This window comes from Pinus tabuliformis, chromosome 7 (genome assembly GCF_031772625.1).
Source record: "Pinus tabuliformis cultivar Carrire ecotype Pingquan chromosome 7, CPIR1, whole genome shotgun sequence".
In the NCBI taxonomy this organism is placed as follows: Eukaryota; Viridiplantae; Streptophyta; class Pinopsida; order Pinales; family Pinaceae; genus Pinus; species Pinus tabuliformis.
In genome coordinates, this window is record NC_142293.1 from 433,540,643 (window position 1) to 433,567,793 (window position 27,151).

The following is a 27,151-nucleotide window of genomic DNA, read 5'->3' on the forward strand; positions in this document are numbered from 1 at the left end:
TTCCCTTTCAATGTGATAGGCACATTGGGGAGGATCCCTAAAGGTCGACTGGTTCCTTTATCAAAGCCTGTCAGATTTCTCATTTCAGGCAAAAGCGCTGGCGAACCAAGCGCTTTCCAAGCAATAGAGGAAAGGATACTCACAGATGCCCCCTCATCAATGATGGTGCCAGCCATTACCATTCTGTATATTTGGACGATAATTCTGAATGGTATGCTGGCTGGCAAACGGGGTCTGCCTAGTTGGTTCCAGTCAAAGGACACAACTAGGTTGCTTGGTGGTGGGACCGAATAGATGGTCGGGTATGACTCTGACGAAGTTCCTTCCTGCGATAAAGGAATGGGCAAATTGCCCCCTTGTTCGTCGGAGTCTGTGTTGATGAAGAGAATTTGGACGGTGTCGTCTTTATTCTCCTCTGTGATGGTATCATTTGAAGATGGAGCCTCTGAAGGCAAAACCGGGTCAACTTCCGCCTCAACCTTTTGACTTTCGTCAGGTATGGATTCAGACGGTTCATCTTCAATGATAGGTGCTTCGGCTGACCACCTGAGCGGGCCAGCCGGGTTCTCAACTAGTGAAGGACTTGGCAGGAGTTTTTGATATCCAAGAGGAAGTTGCGCTCGTAAAATCGGGCGATCTTCCAAAACTCTTTTAGCCTCGTCTAAGAAGGGACAACGATGGATGGCATGGTCGCCTTCACACAGTTTGCAGGGAAATCTAGTTTTCCCTCTCTGTTCTATGGCTTCACTTTCACTAGTTTACGGTGTGCTGTCAACATGGCTATCAGAGGTTGATGCCACCGAATTGTGCAAAAGGGCAAACCAGTCCCTTAATATCCGAGGGATGCAGGGACAATCTCTGTGGAAGTGGTCTCCCTTGCATATGACACATGGCGATTTAGGCCTAGTCAGTGCTGTGTGTGGATTTTTGTCAGACGACACTTGTTTGCCCCCAGTCGCTTTTGGCTCCTTCTTCTTCTTCTCTTTCTTCTTCTTTTCCTTCTTCTCCTTAGAAACTTGGTTTTTTGTTTTACCAGTTCCTTCAAGCGAAGAGGAAGGAGGAGAGGAAGAATTAGATGAAGTGGAAGGGTGGTGGGTAACTCTGGTCTGGTCTAACTATTGATTCGACTGTTCAGGAATAGTGGTGTTCTGAACGACATTGGTTGAAAAGAGCCAGACCGGCAGGCCAATTGTCAGTCTTGGAAGCGACAATGTGGCCATATGGGGCGCACCAACATCTCCCCAAGAGGAGAAGGGACTAGGATTTCCACCAAGGGGAATTCCTTGGTTGGTGGGCTCCATCTTCTCAACCTAAAGATCAACGCAGGAATAAAGGGTGATTGTTCCGTTTAAAATAAAATTTTAACGACGCTTAGACACAACTTGCCTTTTCACTTTTAAAGAGTCGAGAAAAAGCTAAAGATGACTCTAGTCTCCTTTGATGTTTTAACGAGCCCGAAGTGACAAATGCTCGGATGGACATTTTCCGTTATAGAGTCTAAAAAAGGCCAAAAGGAACTGCTATGGAGTTCTAGGCAGAGGGTGTGCCAAACTTTTCGCAAAACCGCAGAATACTTTTTAGGGTACGGGCGGTCGATCTTCCTGAATGCTGTGTTCAGTGCATTGCGATCAGTAGGGCGGCCGACACGGCTTCCTAAGGATAAAGGTTTTATGCCTATAGGGGTCTCCCAATATATACGCGACGGTACGTGGGAGCACAATCCGTACTGGTACTAATCGTCCCTCAGGAGGAATCACCCAACCATCAGTGAGGCGACCAGTGACCAGGTTTTACGACGCCGGAACACGTCTCTATCCTAGAACTCTATGTTGTGTGTTATGTTACAAAGTGTTGTTAAGTTCATTCAATTTATTTTAGGTTGATCTTTTTAGAAGTTTGCCTTTTTGGATCACCACGAGATGTATGATACAATTCCTAAATGCAGTCTAAAGATGATAAGCAAGCTTTATATCTTTTCAACTATGAAAATCCTAGCTACAAAGGGAAAAGAAAGACACCAACTTTTCTCAAAGAGCAATCAGCACACTCTAATGCACTTTTCTTAAATCAAGCATGCAAACTATCAAGATGCAAATGCACAATGCAGGTGTTTGTTTTCCGCTTTCTTAATATTGATGCCTAAAAAGAAAGCTTTTTGTACAACTTCGAATTTGCTTTTAAATGACAAATACAAACAAGTTTACTTTTTCGAAATCAGAAAGGGTAGAAGAGAATACAACACTTTACGACTTTCGAAATGAACACTTGTTTCGACACTTAAAAGAGACAAACTCAAACCAAAAGCAAAAGTAAATGTATAATCCACTGTAAACAGCCAATGAACTCTCTCCTAAGATCACAATCAACAGATCTGAATCAAGGGCTACAGGATGATTATTTCACTCTTTTAAGGAAAACTGTAAATGACGCCACAAACAGATAAAAACACTCACAGTCTTTTTGTACAAAAGGAGGTGGAATTTAAGCAGAGAAAAGGAGTTATCAGACAGGTACCTATGCTGGTTACAGGCTGCAAAAATCAGAGATCAAAACAAGGCAAAACAGAGCAGAGAACCCCAGCTGCACAAGGCCTAACTGGATCAACGCACCCTCAACACAGGGGTTTTGACATTCAGCACAGGTAGCCTTCACAGGACCTGCGTTGAAATGCAGAACCTCTTCACAGGGTCTGCGCTGAAGGAGAAACGAGAGTTTCTCACTGGGTTCTGGGTCACAGTTTGCTGATTAATCTACGGTTTCAGGCCAAATAAAAGCAACAAGCAAGGTACAATCAAAGGGATGCTTTGAGGGAGGACTAAGTTCTATCACAAAGGATCATCAAATCATTTGTGAGTCCATTGTTCAGATCATAGACAAATCCAGTGATTGGATCAAAGCAGCAGTTGTCTACTTTGCATCTGAGAATAGCAGATGCAGTTCGATTGTTGCTGTTAAGTCTATGAAATAAACAATGATAGAGACACAAATAAAATGACTAAACAGATGTCCCCAGTATGGTCGCCAATTTGTTGTGGGGAAAAATGCTTATGCAAGACGATCCTATCAACCTAAGGTGTGACACTGCCTTAGCAACAAACAGAAACAGCTATTCTAGTATTCTTCCTTTAAGAATTAAGAATGAAGAGAGATGGATGGACTAACCGGTGTCTTCTGTTTGTCCCTCGATCCGGTGTCTCTTCTCTTTGAGAGTTCCCAGCTACTTGCCTTCTCGCTTGCCCAGCTTCAACAGGTCCCTGCAAGATCACAAGAGGAGAACACTACACAAAGACATAGATTCATATTCATAACTAGTTCAGGATTAGAAATAAACCAAATATACTAATGCAATCATACATCAAAGATACATCAGTATATAGGAGAAACCAAGATAGCTTTATTGATGAATAACAAGGTTCAGGAAGAGATACAACCAAGAAGGCTCCAATCCAGCATCTCCTTCCCAGCAAATGGAATTCCTATCTTCACCTCCCTTCAAAGCATTAAGCACCCAATGATTCCAGTCTCAAACCAACAACAATTCTTTGCAATAACAAAATTCCAGCCTCTAGATCTCATGGAGGAGAGATCCATATATAGATGTTTGGAGAGAGGATGAGTCAGCTTGAGATCTAACTAGTGTCCTCTCCCTCTGTCAGTTCTTGTTTCCACTTGAAGGTTCTTGCTTGCACTTGGAGGTTAAGAGCCTCTCACTCATCACTAGTCGAATTCACTGAGGCAAGTGTCATTGAGGAAGATTCTGGAAGCTTCCAGGGTGTTGACACCTTGTTGAATGAACTTTCCATTTGTCAATTCCCGCTGAGCGCACCCTGGTAGTGCTTCTACCTGCGTTGCAGTGCAAGTAGCCAGTTCAGACTTTGCATTTCAGTGCAGACAGCTAGTGGAGCCTCTGAATTGATCCTGAATTGACTTGTTTTTGAGCAGTTTCTGGTGGAGAACTTCTATGAATTGTTGTGGTTTGTTAGCCTTGTTCCTCTAGGGGTAGGAACAACATGTTTAGGGACTTTGGATCCCTTAGATTATGGACATTTCATGCTTATAGCTGTAAGGCACAAAAATGTCTATAACACTTCCCCTCTCATTTTGACTGATATCCTCGAGGGGGACCTCTCCTTGGGCGAAGTAGGGGCATCTTCGATAATGGTTGGGCTGCTGGACGGAGGTTGTGGCTTGCCCGTCTTTATTCTCACACTTCTTCTAGCTTTAAAATATAGAGGGGTCTCCCTCTTTCTCTTCTCCTTTGGCTTAGGAGGTGTGCTAAGGGCGGCCAGCACAGCTGTTGCCTCCCTTGCAAGAATGTCAGCTTTCTTCTCCTTGGGTTTCGCTTTTTCAGGGCTTCCTGTAGAAGACCCTGTTTTAGTTAATTTCGGGCTTCCTGTAGAAGACCCTTTTTCAGTTGATTTCGGGCTTCCTGTAGAAGCCAGTTTCGGTTTTCCTGTAGAAACAGGTGTCACCGCTTTGGTTTGGTTTGCTGCATGAGTTTTACTTTTTGACTTGGTTGCGGTTGCTGTCGAGGCACTTTTGCTGATGTGGACCTTCTCAGCCTTGTCCACTCTGCTTTGCAATCTTCTCTCTCTGGCTGTCAACATGGGTGTGTCATCCTTCTCTTTGGCACCCGTTTTCTCTTGTTTCCTCTTTTGCTCTTTCTTCTGCTCCGTGGTCGTGGTCTTCTGGCCTTTGTCTTTCTTCCCTACGGGCACGGACTCCTTCTCCTCACTGCTAGATGAACCGAGCTCTTCGGTCAGCATCCTTATATCACCATCCTTGGTCAAATTTCTGAAGGCTTCCCATGAGAGAGGAACCTTGTATGTGTGGAGCGCATCCTCCACGAGGAGTTTGATGAGTCCATGGTGGGCTACCTGGTCTGGTGTGCCTTCTTTCAGCTTGGTGGCACACTCAATCAGAGACTGTAGTAGGAAGTAGGGGATACTGAGTTTGTTTTCTACAGGTAGGTCCATCTGGTGCCTTAATTCCATGAGTAACCGAAAATGGTACCCATATACAATGCTAAAACGGCCTTCGCAGGTGATGTACTTCATAATCTGCAGGCTAACTTCACTCCACGGTGGCAGTAAGCTAGTTCTACGAACCCCATTTTTATCTTCTGAGAATTCCTCCTCTGGTGGAAAGAATTCTTTCTTAGCCTGTTGGCCCAATTTTCTTTCTTCTTTATCCCATGGTAATCCCATTGGGAGTTCAGTAACTCGGCTGATAAATTGTGGGGTGAGTCTGAGACTCAAACCCCTGAAGTTGACGGTGGCCAATGTTTTGGATTTCGGCCTCAGAGCTTGCAAAAACTCCTCTGCCACCTCGTCGTCATAGCCCTGCAATTTATCGCAGAATGACATCCATTGTGCTTGCGTGAACAGCTCCACCACCTCAGGATTTTCCCTTAGCTTTGTGGAGTCGGTTGGTTCCCTTCGGATGAACCCACCCGGCATGGTGAAAAACTGCCGCGTTAACTGGAGGTGGCGGGTGCGGAAGAAAATTGGCTTACTGTGACAGAGCGTAGAATTACGCCTCTGCCACGCATACAATTCACAAAACTTATCTCCCGACGACCTTAACACGGCTTAACTATAACTCACATCCTGTAGGACGACAATTCATGCAACAGTAGACAATATTTGCAAAATTTTCTTACGACCAGACTGTAGACGTCGATTCTGCCACCCTCAAAACCAATTGCATGGAAGGTTCAGGCTTACCTTGTTAATCCGCCACCGTTTGACGTGAGGAACCCAATTTCCTGTAGAAACAGCTTTCCTGTAGAAGTAGTGCGCGAATCCCGGAGGATACTGCAGTGGGTCTGCACTCTCTGTGCTGCTTAACAGGCATTCGAACGGCCAAAGACTTGGAGTGTCGAGCTGCAGAGAGATCCGGATGATCACTCGACTTCCAAACAGTGAATGATAAATGCATGGGGTGGCAATCTAGCTGATTATATTTGAATTCGGCGAAATCCGTGGCGCGGGGGTGAGCTGTCCCTGCCGGACCGTTGGACGACGTCACTCCATCATTCGTCTGCGAGTTCCCTTACTGCCGCATCATTCCCCGTAGATCCGTCGCCGTCACTTCTGTTAAAACTCGTTTTTCCCGACTGGATGGCTCTCACGTGTGCACTGCCCATTCCTTTTTGCCACGACCACCGTTCAAACATCCGACTAGACCACTGACTGGTCGACGTGGCCCGTCGAATGGCCATACGACCACTCAACCCATTCACTTTACACTTCGCAAACATTCCAAAGTAAAATTCATGCAATTCGACGAAAGAAAGGGCGAGGCACTTACCTGTGCGGCCGCGACACGATTCTTCAGGCTTTTGGACGATGATGAGTCGATTTGTTTGCTGCTGCGTGATTGCACAGGTTCGGAGGTTCCTCTTTACAGGCCGCTGACGATGAATTTGATGCTTCGGCTACATGCGCCCGCGTGATCTTTGCATGTTGCAGGCGGTGGAAAGGTGTGCACTCTAGTTGGCTTAACTGCTACGGGACTCCTGCAGGATGTCCTGTAGCAGTTTTTCCTCCTCGGGTGCATGCTGCATGGTGAAGACGGTGGCCCCACGATCATGCTCACAGGGCTCTTAGATAGCTGGGATGGGTATGGCACGGCATCTCAGCGTTTTCTCATTAAAAAAATTGCTTTCTCTTGAATCTCAATGATCTGCCTTGATTGTGCAGGTACCTTCATTGCATGTCGACAGGGGTGGTAGAAGGAGGTGACAGCAGTGTGTAAGGGTGAAAATGGTAGCTTGCATGCATCCATACCGAACCTTGGTCATTAGATCTCCTCATATAATGAATTATGGGCCGTCCCAAACTTCTACAGGAAGTTTCCTGTAGAAATATAGAACTTCCTGTAGAAAGTTTGCACCTTCCTGTAGAAAGTCTGCACCTTCCTGTAGAAAGTCTGCATCTTCCTGTAGAAGACTTAAGCTGTGATGAAATCGTGCCCATACCTTGGAGAAGATGAGTATTCTTTGAGGAGGTGTTGGTGAGGTCTCCTGGCAGCATGATAAGGATCCTTGACTTTGAGTTGAGAGACCTCCTCTCCTTCATAGAACACCTGCAACCTGCATGCATTTCCACATTATAAACTTGCTGTCCCTGTCTTTTTTTGCTTATTGTTTTCTTTTTTCTCTCTTTTTTTTTTGAAAGATAGCAGGGGCGCCTCAATGAGGTTTTCACCCTTGCCATCTGCCTTAAGCGCCTCAGAGAGGTTTTCACTCAAGGATCTTTTTTCAAATCCTTTTTTTTTTTTTTTTTTGAAAGACAATAGGGGCGCCTCAATGAGGTTTTCACCCCTACCACCTGCCTTGGGAGCCTCAGAAAGGTTTTCCCCCAAGGATCTTTTTTTTTTTTTTTTTTTTTTTTTTTTTTAGATCTTTCAGGGTATGCCCAAAGTAGAGGCAGAACCCTTCTCTATGACCAACACTGATTTCTCCATAGTTTTGATGAACTCTTGTCTTGAGAGAGGTTTCCTGTAGATCTTCAGTCGATGCCCATTGACAAGCATGGGGATGGACTCCTCATCAATGGTCCGAATAAGAACAGATCCATTGTCATGACATTTTTCCACTGCATATGGTCCCAGCCATTTGGTTCTCAGCTTCCCCTTGAAATCTTTGTGCCTGGAGTCATACAACAATGCCCAATCTCCTGGCTGGAATTGCTTGTCATTGAGGTGTTGGTCATGCCACACCTTTCTCTGAAGTTGAACCACTTCTGAGTGAAGGAGGGCCTGCATTCGGTGCTCATCCAGTCCATTTAGCTGCAATAACCTTTCTTGTTGTGCATGGCTGAGATCTAGGTCCAGCTGAGCTGCCATCCTCAAAGTGTTGTATTCAAATTCAATGGACAGCAAATCTTTCTTCCCATAGACCAGCTCATAAGGTGTGAAGCCGGTGGTGGTCTTCCAGGTGGTGTTGTAAGCCCATGTGGCCTCAACCAGGCGATCTGCCCAATCTTTCCTACTGCTGCTCACCACCTTAGTCAAAATCCCTTCCAATGCTCTGTTGGTGACTTCCACTTGCCCATTTGCCTGAGGATGATAGGGGGTGGAAGTCCTATGCTTGATTTTGTGATGAATTAGTAGGTCTTCAATTAAGTTGGATGTGAACTGGCTCCCTTGATCGGTGACCAGCTCTCTTGGGTAGCCAAATTTGTAGAAGATGTTCTCTCTTAAGAACTCAGCCACCTTTTCTTCTATTGCTGCTTTGATTGCTTTAGTCTCTGCCCACTTTGTCAGGTAGTCGGTGCACACAATGATGTAAGACCTTTGCCTCGAAGGAGGGTTGATTGGACCCACAAAGTCCATACCCCACTTCTCAAATGGCTCAAGAGTCACTTGAGGTTGGAGAGGCATCTCATCCCTTTGAGTCGGTTTCCCCATTCTTTGGCATCGGTCACATTGGCTGATATATCTTCTGACATCTTGATGAAGAGTGGGCCAATAGTAGCCTGCCTGTAGGATTTTGAAGGCAGTCCTCTTTGCTGCAAAATGTCCTCCACAAGGCCCATCATGACAGGTGAGGAGGATATCAAAGACTTCCTCCTCCCTTACACAACGCCTTAAGATCTGATCAGGGCCAAGCTTGAACAGGTTGCCCCCGATCCAAGTGAATGAGGCACTTTTTCTGATGATTCTGCTCTTCTCTCTTGAAGATAGGTGCGGAGGGAACTATGCTGAAACAAGGTAGTTTGCTATATCAGCAAACCATGGAGAGAGTACTGAGATAGCAAACAGATGTTCATCGGGCATCTGGTCATCCACTGTTCCGTCCTCATCTGTAGATAGATCCAATCTAGATAAAAAGTTAGCAACAACATTTTCTTTACCTGGTTTGTCAACAATGGTCAAATCAAACTGCTGCAACAAAAGTAACCATCTAATAATACGAGCATTCACATCTAGTTTATTCATTAAATATCTAATTGCAGCATGATCGGTATGTACAAATGTTTGATAGCCAGTGATATAGTGTCAGAACTTGTTCAGTCCATGGACCACAGCCAAGTATTCTTTCTCGGTTACAGTGTAATTCAGTTCTGCTTTGGATAAGTTTTTGCTGACAAAGTAAATGGCATACGGAAGTTTTTGTTCCACTTGTCCTAAGGCTACCCCTATTGCTTTGTTCGAGGCATCAGTGTGGATGTGGAAAGGTAGGGCCCAGTTGGGACCTCTCAAGATTGGGGCAGACACCAACTTGTCCTTTAATTCATTCAAAGCCCTCTGACAATCGTCAGTCCATTTAAACTCCACATCTTTTGCCAACAAACCAAACAATGGTGAGGCTAGCTTGCTGAAGTCTTTAATGAATCTCCTGTAATACCCCGCTAATCCTAAGAAACTCCGAACATCCCTTACCTTTTGGGGAGGTGGAACCCTCTTGATGAGAGCAATTTTGTTAGGATCCACTTGTAGCCCTTGGCAAGAAATGGTATGGCCTAGCACGGTCCCTTCAGTCATCAAGAATTCACATTTTTCAGGACTAAGGGACAGGTTCATCTCAATGCATTTGGTTAGGACTTTTCCCAGATTGGACAATGCTTCCTGGAAGTTGGACCCATAAGGAGTGAAGTCATCCATATAGATTTCCACCGCATCATGGACCAGCTCAGAAAAGATGCTCAAGACAGCTCTCTGGAAGGTAGCAGGAGCATTGCATAGCCCGAAGGGAAGAACTCGGTAGGCAAAGGTACCCCAAGGACAAGTGAAGGTGGTCTTATCTTGGTCTTCCGAACTGATTTGGATTTGATTGTACCCGCTAAACCCATCTAGGAAAGAGAAGAACTTCTTTCCTTCCAGTCCATCCAACACTTGATCTATGAAAGGTAGAGGGAAATGGTCTTTCTTGGTAGCTTTGTTCAGTTCTCGGTAGTCCACACAGATTCTCCACTTCCCATTTTTCTTGGGAACCAACACCAGAGGGGACACCCATTCGCTATCTGAGATGGGATAAATGAATCCGGCATCCAACAGTTTTTGCAATTCTTCCTTGACAATGTCCTTAAGGGCTGGATTCATTCTCCTCTGGGGTTGCCTAACCGGTTTACAATCCTCCTTGATGTAAATGTGATGGGTACAGACCGAAGGATGGACTCCTTTCATCTCCTTATAGCTCCAAGCAATAGCATCTAGATGACTAGCCAACAGACTACACAGCTCCTTTTCCTGGGAAGGAGATAGGGAGGAGCTGATCTTTAACGTTCTCTCAGGGCCGAACTCCACACTCTTGACTCTGGGAGTGACAGGGTTGGTTGCACAAAGGTCCACTAAGGTGCTAGCTTGGGCATCCTCCACCAATTCCTCTAAGGTCAGTGCACTAGGAGGTGGATTTTGGATCAAGGTCTCAATCAAATCATCCTCGGTTTGAGGGGCTCCCCTAGTGGTGTCTAGGGTGCACAAAGGTGCTAAGTACACCTCATATTCTTCTCCTTCTTCTAACCAAAGTGGTAAGTCATGCTCTAATGAGGGTTGGTGATCCAGGTGGATATTGGTGGCCACCTGCCAAGTCCACCTAGACCCCCACCATTGTCCCTCTTGACATTTTCAGTTTCCTTAATTATAGCACAATTTACTATTTTTAGCAGTTTTCGGGTCCTAAACTTCCGGAGCCGTTTTGAGGCCCTAAACGATGTTTTTTGGGAAATCCCGCTTCCTGCGATTTTTTAGATAAAAAATCGTTGTTTGCGTTATAGTCCTCAGAAAGATCTTTTCAACGGGCTATCATGCGTGTAAAACGGAGATCGTATGCCAAAGTTACGACCCCGGGAAGTTGATGTACCAATTTACCCAAACGGGGCCCATAGTTTGGCGTTTTCATCTTCTAGGGTTAGGTTTTGGAATGTTAAGGGTTTTCCATTGTTTCTCAATAATAAATAGGCCTTCGAGCCTCATTGTAAAGACAGTTCGGAACAGTTCAGAGGCATGTAGCCGACACATCTCTTCTCAGAGATAAGCTACCATCGCCCTAGCTGGGTCATTTCTATTTGTAAGCATATTTCAGTATTCTCCATTAGTGAAATGAAGTATTATTTCCGCTGCATCTCTGTTCTTATGGTTATCGCATCTCTGTATTTATGGTTATCTCTGTAATCTATTGCGTTCCTGCTTAAATCCGGATCAGTGGTATCAGAGCGGTCTGCTTTTTCTCTGTTTTTCTTTGCATGTCCCCGACGAGGTCGGGATATAAGGAGTTAGGGCTTGAGCTGGTCGAACCCTTGCAAGACCAGCCTCGCAAATCTCGACGGCCTCCCATGGCGGATAATAAGAAAGACGAGGGAGCAGGAGATCCCATCAAAATCTTGCTCGAAGAAGCCCTCGAGCGACAACGGAACGCGATGATGGACAACTTTGCCCAAATCCTTCAGCGGCTACCCAAAGGTGACGCATCAGCTTCCAGCAGCTACTCTAGAAACGCCACACCGTTTAAGGTACAAGTTAATTTTGACATCCCCATCTTCGAGGGTCAAATAGACGCAGATGCCGTAGATAAATGGTTAAATCTGCTAGATGGCTATTTTTCTGTTCATGAATTTTCAAGTCGGGAAAAGATTATTTTCGCTCTTCTCAAAGCAGCGCCCCACGTCAAGGACTGGTGGGAGACCTACTGCGAGCAGAAGGATGAAACTACAGGCTCGCTATTCTCAGCCGCACCCACCTGGAATTCATTCCGAGATGCCATCAAGGAGCAATACTACCCTGTTGGAAGCTATGAGGATGAATACATAAAGTGGACCACGCTGCGGCAGGGAAGGGATCAAGATGTGCCAGAGTTCACCAATCTTTTCCATACCCTTCGCACGAAGTTGGGTATCAAGGATTCGGAGCAGCATTTGATACTCAAATACCGCGGCTGCCTGCACAAGTACATCCAGGAAGAAATGGAATTCCTGAACATCTCATCGCTCGGCATAGCATACCGATATGCCGTCAAGATCGAGCAGAAGTTTAAACAAAAGAAGCGAGACTTTGGATCTACAAATCCAAAGCAAGGGAAAGGTGCCCCTAAACCACAGAACAAGGGACAAAGCCAAGGCGGGGCAGCCCAAGACAACCCGCCAAAGCTACAAGCAAAGAACAGTGCCACAAAGCCAAAAAAGGACACGGGAAAATGGTGTGAGTTCCATAAGAGCTCCACTCACAACACAAGTGAGTGTCGGGCCAAGCAGTCACTGATGGCTGAACTAAAGGTTTCAGAATCAGATGCATGTTCCGACTCTGAGTCAGAAACCGACAAGGGGAATGACAAAGGGAAGCAGATCATTGATGCGGATCCCAACGCCACTGTTGCTACTGCCAAGATCCAGAAAAATGAACCCGAAGATCCAGAGGAGGAGGAGCGTCTCTTCCACTCCCAGATGTGGGTAAGGGGCTCCCCACTACAGTTCATTGTCGATAGCGGGAGCCAAAAGAACCTCATTTCGGCAGAGGTCGTGAAGCGGTTGGGCTTACCGACCACAGCACATCCACAACCGTACACTATCGGGTGGCTGCACCAAGGACGGGATCTTCGCGTGAGCCAACAGTGTCGCCTTCCATACAACATCAAGCCCTTCACAGATGAGGTATTGTGTGACATTGCTCCACTTGAAGTTTGTGATGTATTATTAGGACAACCATACTTGTGGAAGCGACATGCTGTGTATGAATCAAGGCCCCGTGCTGTTATTATTACTTTGGGAAATCAGTTGTACAGGATACCAGAGGTAGCACCGCCTACTGCCATCTCTTTGATTACTGCAAAACAGTGCAGTAAGCTCATTTCCAAAACTGGAAAATTTGTTTTCCTGATGATACGCCCTCAAGGAAAGAAGAAGACGGTGGCCACAACCTCCAGACAGGGCCCCTCTGCACGACAACTACAGATGGACAAGGTCGTGGAGGAGTACGAGGACATCTTCACCTCCCCCGTAGGGGTTCCTCTGCACTGTCAGGTCAAGCACTCCATCGATCTGACCCCAGGTGCACCCTTACCCAATGGACCAATTTATCGGCGCTCCGTTCTGGAGAACGATGAAATCAAGAGGCAGATTCAGGAGCTTCTGCAAAAAGGCCACATCCGTCCGAGTTCATCGCCTTGCGGGAGCCCAATTGTGTTGGTACAGAAGAAGGATGGGACTTGGAGACTCTGTATTGACTATCGAGCGCTGAACAAGATCACTGTCCGTAATAGGTACCCGATCCCGCGGATTGATGACCTCCTAGACCAACTAAAGGGGGCAAAATATTTCAGCAAGATTGATCTGAAGTCAGGGTATCACCAGGTACCAATCGAACCCTCTGATGTGTGGAAGACTGCCTTCAAAGCCAAAGAGGGCCTTTTCGAATGGTTGGTAATGCCTTTCGGGTTGACAAATGCTCCTGCAACCTTCATGAGGCTAATGGATGACATCTTGCGGCCATACACCAACTCATTTGTAGTGGTATACTTGGATGACATTCTGATCTTCAGCCAGAGTTGGGAAGAGCACCTCCACCACATCCGACAGGTTCTCCAAACACTGCGGCAACACAAGCTATGTGCCAATTTGGAGAAATGCACTTTTGGCATGACCCAGGTTCAGTATCTGGGATACATTATTGATGAACAGGGGGTGCATGTGGATCCAGCCAAGATCAAAGTCATTCGGGATTGGCCACCTCCGACCACTTTGACAGAGCTCCGCAGCTTTCTAGGTCTTGCCAACTTCTACCGCAGGTTCGTGTTGGGTTTTTCTCATATCACTTGGCCTTTGAGTCAAGTCACCAAGGGCGGGGCGAAGGCAAAATTCTTTTGGTCTGAATCTCAACAGAAGGCATTCATAGAGTTGAAAGATCGCCTCTGCACAGCACCAGTGCTCGCTTTACCAGATTTACAACAACCATTTGAGGTCGAGACAGATGCCTCTGACTATGCTATTGGGGCAGTCCTTACTCAACACGGGCATCCTGTGGCATATCACAGTGAAACACTTTCAGACACGGTCCGGAAGTATCCCACTTATGATAAAGAGATGTATTCCATTGTACAGGCTTGTCGGCAATGGAAGCACTACATTTTGGGGAAGGAAACAGTCATCCACACAGACCACCGACCCCTACAGTTCATACAGACCCAAGGGAAATTGCAGAATGATCGCCATCAGAAGTGGTCCACATACCTGCAACAGTTCCATTTGAATATCAAGTATAAGAAGGGAAGCACTAATAATGTTGCAGATTGCCTCAGTCGACCACCAATCATGGCGTTAACCACCGTCCTCAACTCTTGTGGGCACGAGACTTCTGATTGGCCACTGCTCTACAAAAGCGACCCGGAATTCGGCCACACATACCAGAACCTCTTGGAGGGTCAGCATGTTCCAGATTTTCACCTCCAGGACGACCTGTTATGCCACTTGGGTCACCTTTGTGTTCCTTCAAGCGAGCGTGCCAAGATGATTTGGGAAGCACACTATAGTCGAGTTGCTGGTCATTTCGGGGTCGAGAAAACAGTGGCAGTGCTGCAAAAGTATTTCTATTGGCCGAATCTTCGACAGGATGTTGGGAAGTACATCAGATCATGTACTGCCTGTGCCATTGCCAAACCGACCATCAAGAAGCAAGGCCTCTATACCCCACTGCCTACCCCTAGCCAACCTTGGGAATCCATCTCCATGGATTACATGTCTGGCCTTCCTTCCACTAAGCATGGAAATGACTGTGTTTTTGTAGTCGTCGACAGGTTCTCGAAGATGGCCATCATGGCGGCCTGCAAGAAGAACATCACAGCAGAAGCCACTGCTAAACTCTTCTTTGAACGAGTTTGGGTGCACTTTGGGATTCCACAGTCTATCATCTCAGATCGGGACAGTCGGTTCCTCAGTACATTTTGGTCCAGTCTCTGGTCAATGCTGGACACCAAACTCACTAAGTCCACCGCCTTCCATCCTCAAACTGATGGCCAGACAGAGGTTGTCAATAGGATGATTGTACACATTCTGCGCATGTACAACTCAAAGCATCCACGCACATGGGACGAGAGCCTCCCCTATGTTCAACACAGCTACAACCGAGCTCTTCACAGCTCCACTAGCCATAGCCCTTTTCAGGTGGGCTTGGGATTCCAGCCATTATGCCCCATTGATGTGGCCATGCCATTTGCAGCTACTCACGCAGATTCTGCTCATGTCCAGTCTGAAACAAACAAGGCGACCAGCTTCATTGAGCACATCCAACATATTCGCCAGCAGGTCCATGACATTCTGGAGAAATCAAATGCCAAGTTCAAGCAGCGACATGATCAACATCGAGTGCCACACAAGTTCCAGGTGGGTGACAAAGTCTGGTTGCATTTACAAAAGGAACGCCTTACTGGAGCCTATCGGAAACTGAGACCACTCCGATATGGTCCCTACACCATTACTAAGGCTGTGGGAAACAATGCATTTGAACTCAGCATTCCCCCATTCCTTGGCCTGCACCCAGTGTTCAATGTGGACCGCCTTCGGCCATACTTTCCACCATTGCTAGATACATCCGACATTGCAGAACAGCTCACCCCCACAGAATTAAATCCAGATTGCATGGAACAAGCTGCAACTGATCGAATCATGGACACACAGATCAAGAATACTCGCCAACAGAATATTCAACTGTATCGAGTTGTCAAAGCAGGCCAACTCCTTCACAATGGCAAGTGGCTCACCAGGGACCAAGTTCAGCAAAAGTTTCCCCACCTCATGGAGGAACTCAAACGCAATGGGGACCATTGCTTCCTAAGGGGGGAGGAATGATCCAGGTGGATATTGGTGGCCACCTGCCAAGTCCACCTAGACCCCCACCATTGTCCCTCTTGACATTTTCAGTTTCCTTAATTATAGCACAATTTACTATTTTTAGCAGTTTTCGGGTCCTAAACTTCTGGAGCCGTTTTGAGGCCCTAAACGATGTTTTTTGGGAAATCTCGCTCTACGATTTTTTAGTTAAAAAATCGTTGTTTGCGTTATAGTCCTCAGAAAGATCTTTTCAACAGGCTATCATGCGTGTAAAACGGAGATCGTATGCCAAAGTTACGACCCCGGGAAGTTGATGTACCAATTTACCCAAACGGGGCCCATAGTTTGGCGTTTTCATCTTCTAGGGTTAGGTTTTGGAATGTTAAGGGTTTTCCATTGTTTCTCAATAATAAATAGGCCTTCGAGCCTCATTGTAAAGACAGTTCGGAACAGTTCAGAGGCATGTAGCCGACACATCTCTTCTCAGAGATAAGCTACCATCGCCCTAGCTGGGTCATTTCTATTTGTAAGCATATTTCAGTGTTCTCCATTAGTGAAATGAAGTATTATTTCCGCTGCATCTCTGTTCTTATGGTTATCGCATCTCTGTATTTATGGTTATCTCTGTAATCTATTGCGTTCCTGCTTAAATCCGGATCAGTTGGGTAGGAGGGTATAGGACTAGCTGCTTGGACATAGGACCATTTTTGATGGTCATGTTTCCTGCACGGCAACTTATGTAAGCATCTGCAGTGGCTAACCAAGGCCTTCCCAAAATAAGAGGATATCCAGTAAGCTTTGCCTTTGGTTGCAGAACCAAGAAATCTGCAGGGTATTCCCAAGAGTCAACAGAGACCAAGACATCCTCCACAATCCCTTCAGGAGTCACGGTGGAGCGATCTGCTAGTTGTAGTACTGTCGAGGTCTTCCTCAAGGAACCCTGAAGTTTGAGTTTGAGCATGGTATCCCTGGTCATTACATTAATGGCAGCCCCCAGGTCAATCAAGGTGTGAGGTATGATGGTGCCATTGATGTGGACATCTACTACAGGACTCCCAGGATCTAGGTACTTTGGGCAGATGACTTGTCCTAACATAAGGTCAGACAGCTGTCCTAAGACATTGATGGTTGACGCATCTCTCTTTCGCCTGCCTGGGTGTCTGAAACACTTTTCCTTAACCAGTTTATTGTATATCGGTACATCTTTGATGGCTTGGAGAAGTGGTATTTTCACACACAACTGCTTGAGCTCTCCCAAAAGCTCATCCTCCTCTAGGTTGGGTTGTGTGGTGGCTGTTAGTCTCTCAGGAAAGGGTGGAATAGCCTTTGGTTCACTTTCCTGTTTGTCTTCCTCGTCCTCTGGGGGAGGAGGTTGGCGATCCGGAAGAGTCTTTCCAGATCGAAGATTGATCTCCTGGATCTCCACAGCATAGGTAGGGCATGATGTTTCCCCAGTGTATACCTGCTGGGCCTGTCTGTTGTTGGGGTTCGGGTTCGGTTGAGCAGGCATTTGAGGTTGCCTTGGAGGAGCAGGAGGTAATGGTTGAGGTTGAACTGGTGGTGGAGGCAAAATGGCGGGAGGAGTGTTGTACTGGGGCCTCCACCCTGACTGAGGTGCATTCCACTGAGGTTGTGGCTGGGCATGTGAGTGATATGAATGAGTAGTGGGTTGAGTATGGTACTGAGGTGGGTAAGACCATGGAGGAGGCACAGTCCAGGAAGGATGAGTAGGGGGACCCCAGGAAGGCATAGGAGTAGATTGGTTGGGGCTGTAATAAGCTTGGGGTGCCCCTTGCATCCCCTGCTGGTAAGGTCTAGGTCCTTGTGGCCTCCTTTGGTTGAGGAAATAGAGAGGTTCGGTGGGGGCTTCTGTCCCTTGATACATGGCTTTGAGCCCAGGTAAGGTTGGACATTGATTTGTGGGATGGTCCTCCTCACAAACGAAACATACTTCAACCGAATGCAATGGGCACTCATTCTTAGGGTGTCTCCTTGTACACCTAGGGTAGAAGATAGCCAAGGTCCTCTCAGCTTCTTCCTTCTTCTGCTGGATCCTGAATGTATCCAGTTGCATGGCAATGGTCTGTCTCACCTCACTTTTGAGATCCTCTAATTGATTTGCAAACTCATGTTTGGAGAAAGGAATACCCGCTGAGAGGAGGTTTCCTCTACCTTGTTTCCGGGCTGCCCTAGAGTGGTTTCTGAACACAGTCTTGATGTCCTCATAAGGCAGCTGGTAAATATCTCCTCCAGCTAACATGTCAAGGGTATCTAAGAGGTCTTCAGGGACTCCTCGGAGCAGGACCAACTTGAGGGATTCAGGGTCAAGTGTGCACCTAGCCCGTTTATAGCTAAGTTGGAACCTTTCCTCATAATCCTCTAAGGACTCATCATTTCCCATGGTCATCCGAAAGATTTCTCCCTTGGTTTCCTTGGACCTACAGTAGTCCCGGTACTTGGTATTGAAAGCTTGCTGCATCTGAGCCCAAGTGGTGATACTATTCCCAGGTAAGCCCATGAACCAGCGTAATGATGCATCCTTAAGAGTTGAAGGGAAGAGTTTCAGCTTCTGCTCATCTTCAGTATAGTCATAGGTTCGACAAAGGACAGCAAACTCAAATAGGAAGGTATCAGGATCTTCAGTAGTCAGTCCATGGAAGTGAGGTAAAGCGAAGGGGCTAATGTTCTTCATTTTCATGTCTCCATTGGTTTCTCGGATGGGGAAGGCACCTTCTATTCTCTCATCTTCTCTTCTATTGTCAGCCATAGCTTCAGATGGAATGGTCTCTAATTCTTCTTCTGCTATAGGATCTTCGTATATCTCAGGAGGTTCACCTATAGGTTCTTCTGGATCACTGTCACCAAAGAAGAGAGAAGGGTGACTCAGTGATGTGGTGGGGGTGTTGGGTAAGAATTTGCCTGTTTTATCTCGATTCCTACGAGGCATGAAATGGAAAGATTTTTGATTGCTTTTGTTTTTTTCTTTGGTACCTGCAAAAACTGAAACAGATTGATCTACAACTATCTATCTTGCTGAAATGAAAATGTAGAATTGAAATGAAAGCAGGAAAGAACTAGTCTACTTTGCTCAAATGGAATTGTAGGAATGGAAATGCTAGTCTACGCTTGCAGAATTGAAATGCTAATCTATGCTTGAAAAATTGAAATTGCGGAATTGAAATGCTAATCTAAGAAAGCAGGAAATGTCTATGCTACTTTTGCAGAATGGAAATGAAATAAACTACTTGGCAGAAAACGAGAGTGGGAAAATAGAAGAAAAGCAACAATTACTAATACTCTGACGCTTCCCCGGCAACAGCGCCAAAAAGATGGTGGGCTCCAGTATTGTAGCAATAATGCTACAACTCCTGGAGCTTCCTTCTCTAATTTTATCAACCTGGTAGTTCGTACAAACTTGGAAGTGACGGTGCTGTATGCACAAGTACTAGCTCTTGTCGCAGCTGTCACTTGGTTAGCTGGCATAAGTCCGCTAGGGCTCAAGCCAACTTCTATATGTTCTCAGAAGAAGCTTTTTAAGTGATGAACGAAAGCTATCTCAAAGGAAATTAACCTACTTTGCAAGAATGAACTGAAAGCCAACAAAACATGGAAACCCTAGTAAACCCTAATTTTACCTGCTTAATCCTTATGATGCAATGGTGGGAATGCAACTTCTAAAAATGATGCCATTACTTCTAATGAGATGAGATGCATGAGTCTAAACTACTTTCATCTAAAGAGAACATGTTTTTGTATTTTTGCTCAAGTGGTTGGAGTTATTATGACTGTGCTTCTTACTGGGTCTTGACTGTGCAGGGGTAGTTAAAGGGGAGGAAGGCTTGGAAAAGGTCAGGAGGACTCTGAGAGGTTCCAAGGGATCCCTAACATCATTCCACAGAAGTTCACAACGTTCAGATGCCTGGCAACTGTGTTTGCAAGCTTCTACAGGATGTCTGCAGGGGATCCTACAGGAAGCTCGGGATTTCTACAGGAAGTCTGCGAACTTCTACAGGATGTTCTGCAATCGGAGCTTTGGGTGATGGAGGAGTGAATGAGCTGTATGGGTGGATAGGTAGGATGAGAGGGGAGCTTGTGATGGCTTATGGACGGAGGGATGAGATGGAGAGGGGGTGTGTATAGCTGGTTGGTCGATAGAAGGGTGGAGGCAATGGAAGGCTGAAAAGACAAAACAACGTGGATAATAGAAGAGTTGGTGGGCGATTGATCTAGCTGGGAGGTAAGGAGATGGCTTAGGCACGGATGAGAAGGATAAGGAAATGGTAAAGTGGTGCTGCGTAGTGTAAATGGAACAAATCACCTCTGTCTTGAGTATCACCGAAATGTCATCAATCTACTCTCACTATTTTATTAAAAACCAAAGAACAGAAATTTAAGTTAAGGGAGAATCGTGCATGGTGCTGAAACAAAGAGCCACTCCACAAAATCTAAGTGCATGGACACTCCTACAACTGAAATTATTGCGTTAAAGCTTACATGAACATATAAAACAGTGTTTTTGGTAGTTGGCACGGTCTGCACTTCCGGTCCCCAAACAGAGGTGAAAGTGAGTGTGCATTCAACGTTTTTTTGAACTCTGATTAACTCCAATCCTTACTCTAATCTAAACTACTGAAAGCAACTTTGTTCATAACACTAACCTATGTAACCACACCAAGAAATCTGAATCAACAAACTGTGTTTCCAAGTGCATGTAAAGGACAAGAAATATGATGCTGAAGAAAAGACAAGTAACAATACAAAGAAAGGAGGCCTATTGCTCTCAGGTTGGGCCCAAACCTGAGAGCTATAGCTCCTCTAAGAACTTATAATTGAACTCGAATCTGCCTGCCTTTTATTAAAAGATCATAATCATAAGTCTAACAAAATGCCAAAAATGGCTTACAAAGAGCAAAACAGAGCTATAGCTCGTGATTCAAAATCTGCAACAAAGGTTCAAAAGTCCCCATCGAAGGCTACAGCCTCAAGATTTATACATTATGAGGGCCAAGCTAGCCTCCTAAATTAGTGGGGCTTGGCTGTCCAACTAAAAGTAAACTGTTGTTCCTTTAGAATCCGTTGGCTGCCTTCTAGCTCGGTGGTGATAACTGTTGGAGCTCGGAGTTAGGGTGGAGATCACGAGGAAGGTCATTCAAGGCTGTGGACAACCTTCTTACAAAACCGCAATGCCACCTTGGCTGTCTCCTTGCCTTCATCTGCGTGGTTTTGCTCCATTTAATGTCAAAAAACCTAAAATAAACACGTATTAGCCACATAGGCATAATGACTGCCCTCCTTCCTTCAAATAACATGAATATACTAAGAAATGATGCATAAGTGATAAAAAATGAAGGGTTGAGCAAGGTAAGTAGGCCAAATGAGCCCAAAATGTTACCAAAATTTGGGGCTCATCACCCACATGCTTGGCTTTTGCACACGTGCTAATTTGTAAGTCCCAACCATCTTTTGCATTTTGATTTTTCTTTTGTTTCTCTTGTGGCCATCATATGATCTTTCTTTTTCTTTTAGCTGCATCAACCTCCTAGGGTGCATTTCTTGTTGAAGAACCTAGGGCAAATAAGTGGAGTGTGATTCTTCATTACTTGATAACAATTTTTGGAGTCTTTTTACTTTTTCTTGTTAGCTTAATCTTCTTCTTCTTCTTCTTCTTCTTATTAATGCATGGGTGTGTACTTCATCAAATTGCTACCAAAACATAAGAACAAGAACACAAGATGTTGGCTCTTTTCCAGGGCCAAAACCTCTTCTTCTCTTGAGAGGAAAACCCTTTAGTAAGTTTCTCTTATTGAAGCTTCTTATTGATCAATGCCAAACCCTAGACCCTTGACTTGAATATCCTCCAAGCACAAGTCAAGTCCTTCCTCTTTCCTGCACTTTATTTCCCCGACACTTTGTCCTTCTCCTCCAGCACTTTGTCTTCCTTCTTCCGGCACTTCATTCTTCTTTCAACTGTTGATAGACCTTGTTGCACTTGCTCTAGAAGAGACACCTTTTGATGAGTCCCTTTTCTTGTGATGATCCCTTCCTTCTTCTTGACCAAATGAGCTCCTTCTTCAAGGTGTAGGTGCAGACTTGATATGACTGTCCTGCAGCCCTAAATTCTCATACGTGTGGTGGTTTACTTGTTGTTGTGGCCTCTTTCCTTCTTCGCTTGAGTGTCCTTCCTCTTCGCTTGATTGGGAGGCCTTATAGGCCTTGTTTACTAGCCCAAAATAGAGAGATATGTCACTGTGGGTTTCTGCTATTATGACTGTAGGTAGACCCTTCCTTTTTCGCACGTGTGGCTGTGTTAACCCTAAAAAAACAGTCCCTTTCACCTTAGCTTCTTTCTCTCTTCCTTCGTTGCCCTAGAAGACCTCTTCTTCGTCCTTTTCTTAGCCTCTTCTCTTCTTGTATTTCAGATCTCTTGATTGGTTTTGTAATGGAGTGGACAACCTCTATTTATAGAGGACTGTCCCTCCTTTTAGGCCGATTAGAAGGCCAAAATGTTAATTGTTTGTAGGCTGACTTGTTATGCAAACTTCAGATGGTTTCTTTGGTGGTGTAACATGCTTGAAGGAGCTTCTTTGATGGTGCCTTTGCATAGGAGGAGACTTGGCTTTGCTGGGAGGTATTCTCTTGACCTTAATACATAATCATACATGGTGTAACATGCCTTTAAGGCCTTCAACATTTCCTTTTGACTATTTGACTCACCTATAGCACTTAACATGTGCTAGACCTATTTCAATGAGTAAGAAACTCATTGATATATTACAAAAATAATATTTCTTTTCTTGGATAAGTACAAATATCAAAAGTACATTTATGAAGACTGAACCTAGTTACATTTCCTTCAACATTTCCAAGCCCTACCTAAGGTACGAGGATTTGTGTACGCCAAATTCAGATGAACCAATGGTCAGTTGACTCAAGGAAGGGAGGTGGAATAGGGGTTCATAATATAAGATGGAAAGTGGTAAGTATGGAATAGGGATAGATGGGGCTACACTATTTCAATCATGGCTTCCCAAGTAGTGCCCATTCCTAAATCCATGGCCATTAGGGGAGGTCCGACTGGACTAGGATAGAAAATTAACCCCCCATTCAAGGTGAGGGAACAAGACTATAACCAAGAGTCCAAGACCTTTTCTTCTTCCAAGCCACCCCAAAATTCATGTCAAAATGTCCAAATACAAACAAGCATAGGCACCCGATTACATAATGAATAAAGTACCTTTTGATCAAAATCCCACCTTCCAACATGTTCTGTTAACAAATGGGTGAGGAAACATATGACTAATGCAAGTGGCAGAGATATGAATGGCACATTGCATCGACAACAAAGTGGCTCTCAGGGGCTACCAACTGCCAACTAGAAGAGATTACTAGGAGAAAAGTTTCAATAGGAGAATCTCATCATGTAAGAAGAAAATGGCAAGTAAAATCAAACCACCAATGCACTGACTTTCCCTAGTGCAATGTTAATTATCTTTGTGTCTTATTTCTGTCCATAACAAAAGGATGTTTAAAACTAAATGCTCGCGGGCGGGTTTTTTAATGCTAGTATGTCTACCAACTTTGCAACCAATACCATGTAGTAAATATGCCCTTGTGTGACCAATTTTGTAGGTTAAGGATGTTCTTATTATGCGTCACAAAACTTGCTTTCTCCCTCCCTAAGATATGAGATGCACATCTTGTTATGAACATAGTTTTAAAAGCCAGTTGACATGAACCGAAAATTGGTCAAACTGATCGGTTCGTAAGGTAACCGAGTCAAACCTAGTAAAAAACTCGGTTTAAGGGCTTACTTAGCCAAAAAACACAAACCGGACCAAATTGGCTAGTGTATGACAAAAGTGGCTGATTTATGGTCAAATCGATTGGTTCCATCATAAATCGCCCAATTCATTGCCAAGGTCGCAACAGACCCACATGAAGTATTTTTGGACCCTCTCCAAGCCTTTAAAAGGAGCTCACCCCCCTCATGCCTCACACATCTCATTTGGAGTTTTTGTGAATTTAATTGGGAGCTTGGAGAATGTTGAGTTTTTGCTGGAGTAGTGGAACAACAAAGAGTTCGAGCTAAGTAGTAGACATCATGCCTCCAAAAGCGAAGGATACTGCATGGGCTCATTATGATATGATTGATGGCAAAATGATCTACAAATATTGCCAAAAATCTATTGAAGGAGGAGGTATTAATAGGTTCAAGCAACACTTGGCTGGGATAGGAGGCCATATAAAGCCATGTGGAGCACCAATTGAAGTAATGGGGCCAGTAGAAAATTTGTGACTCAAATAGTTGCAAATTTTGCGAATCAAGACTCAACCAACTGAGTTTGATCATGATGAGAAGTTTCAAGTGATAATGTTGATCACTAATATCATATATGTAGACTTGTAGTAGGCTAGTGGCTCCATAGTTTGTAGGCTTTGTTTATGAACTCTAGAGGCCATTTAGAGCCTCATTGATTAGATATTTTGTTGTTAATATGTATTGCACTTTGTGCTATTTTGATATATTCACCTGTACATGGGTATATATATGAGCAAAATTTGCATATTTTGTGTCTATTGGTTTGGAATCATGGTTTTAAATCTTAAAAATAGTTTTCTTCATGAAAAATTAATTATTTCATGTGTTGTTTTAAACTGGTTCATTGAGATCTAACTAGTCCAGTTTTTTTAAAACTATGGTTGTGAGTTTGCATTCCTTATATATGCTTTCATCACTGAAGGTTTCCAAATGGTCTCTCAAAATATCGATTGCTCCTTGTAGGCAATCTTCAACAAGGAAATGGGGTTGCCATTTCACTTTCGAAATATCCTTATCTGCATGTTTGGCATCAATAGTTTTGTCTTTGCTACAATTTGATTTGTTTTGCTCAATTTGTGTGCACAAATTCTACCCTGGAGTACTAGATCTATCATTAATTATATGATGGTAGAGGGGTCCTTACAAGCATTGTTGGACTCACTATTGTTGTTAGGCCAAAACCCGCGACTATTAGTATGCTACAATCGCTAGAGTTAGGATCCATGAGAGGCAAAGTATACCATAATATTTCATTACAACCTTTCTCTATCCATGCATGCAATGTTCCTTCAAATTTTTTCCCCTTGAATTTGTCTATTAGGGATTTTTTCATTCAAGAAGTGATTTCTTACATTCCCGTCTCCTCACCCAATACTTGTCCACCTTTTTATTTTTGGCTTTGATACGTTTCTTACATATTCTACTCAGAAAGACTAGTTTTACCTAATGATGTCTTTCTTCCTATATACCACTTATAACAAGGCCATTGTACAATGAGCTCCCGTTGTACCTCTTCCTTCACATTGTACACAAGATTTTTTTGGAATGTCCTCTTCTTTCCCTTAATTTTACATGCTTGAGAATCATTTTGCTGATGATAAATTTGTAGGGTTCAAACTTCAAACAGACAAATGAAGCACTTCTTCTAAAAATGAAGTACTATTGACCAGACTTGCAAGGAATGGAAGGTCACAAAACTGCATCAATTGGAGAGATAGATCCAATACTAAGGGTAAATCACATATATAGCACTTTGAATAATTCAAAAATAGAAGTTCTTGGTCCAGATTTTGAAATAGACATTAAAGACATAGCTGCCATTTTCATTCATCTTAAAATGGAAGATACAATTGTTCTAATATTGTATAGTGTATTCTGCAACAAAGTAGTTTCTTTACTGCTATGACCTTAGGTTGTTGAAGTCAAGAGAAAATAACAATGGTTGAGGTCTCTAGAAGGAGGTTGTTGGGTTGAGAAACATAGTTTAAAACCAAGGTGAAGACAAAAAAAAAAAGTGCAACCTGACCTCAGAGAGATGTTGCAGAACAGAGTGCCCAATGCACCTAGTGATGAAGATATTAGATAAGTTTGACTTGTATATAGATATTTTCATGGATCACTAGAAGAGAAGAGCCGACCTAACCTACAAATTGCATTAATATGTTTGCACAAGCTGACCTTAAAATGTAGATTTGAAGTGAAAGTAGATCTTGGGCCGATCTGTATGACCCAGGACCAACTCCAATATGATTAAATTATCGACTTGAACTTTTGATTAGACCAGCCTACATGTCTACACGTAAGGAATATTAGAAAACCACTTGTCCACTTTCGATGATGTTTGAAGAAACCACTTGCTGATTTGTGGGGGACCAAAACGTCCTCCTTGGAGTTTAGACCTAGCTTGTTGAAGCCCATATATATATATATATATATATATATATATATATATATATATATATATATATATAGATATATATATATATATATATATATATAGATATATATATATAGATATATATATATATATCTATCTATATATATATGTATATATATATATATATATATATATATATATATATATATATATATATATATATACATATATATATATATATATATATATATATATATAGATATATACATATATATATATATATATATATATATATATAGATATAATGTCTACATGTAAAGAAAAATAGAAAACCATGTGTCCACTTTGGATGATGTTTGAAAAACCCACTTGCTGATTTGTGGGGGACCAAATGTCCACCTTGGAGTTCAGACCTAGCTTGTTGAAGCCAATATCTATAGATATATATATATATATATATATATATATATATATATATATATATATATATATATATATGCTTGAAGGTCATGAGAAATTGATCGTTGCACAACTGAGGTTTGTGTGTCGACTTTGGAAGCCCCACCTGCCCCTTTGGAGAAGAAATCTAGAGTTAGGGTATTCATCTTTGAAAGATATTTTGGTCCACATGAGGGGAGATTTGGAGTTTTGTTTGTTTAACTGTGTCATTGGACAGCATGTGAAGGTTAAGCAATCAATTTGGGCTCCACATGGCCAACCATGGAGGGCACTTTGGCTTTGGATCTGCATGACATATGGAATAAGCAATCTCGAAGGGCCTTTGTAGACTGAACATTGCCACATTGAGGGGCCTTTAGAGGATGGATGTTGCACTAAAAGGCCTTGTACCCTTCATTTATGGAGATTGATCCTTTTTTAATGGCATCTACCCCATGGAATTAGTACAAGTGGCGTGGTCGCGTCCCCCCACCTGGGAATCAAGTTTTCTAGCTCCCTCGCGCTCCAAGGACTTAGGGACGACTGGGGGTCATTTCCCCACGCTCCCAAAAAGTAGGGTACGCGAGGAAACTCGAAAGGGGTCATTTCCTTGGATAAAATTCAAAAAAAAATTAATGAAACAATTTTTTTTTAAAGACACCTAAGTATTTGAGGGGACCAGGAACATGATGGGATGTTGATCCAGAGGATGATGCACAAGTAGATATGGAGGATAGCCTTGATGAGACATGG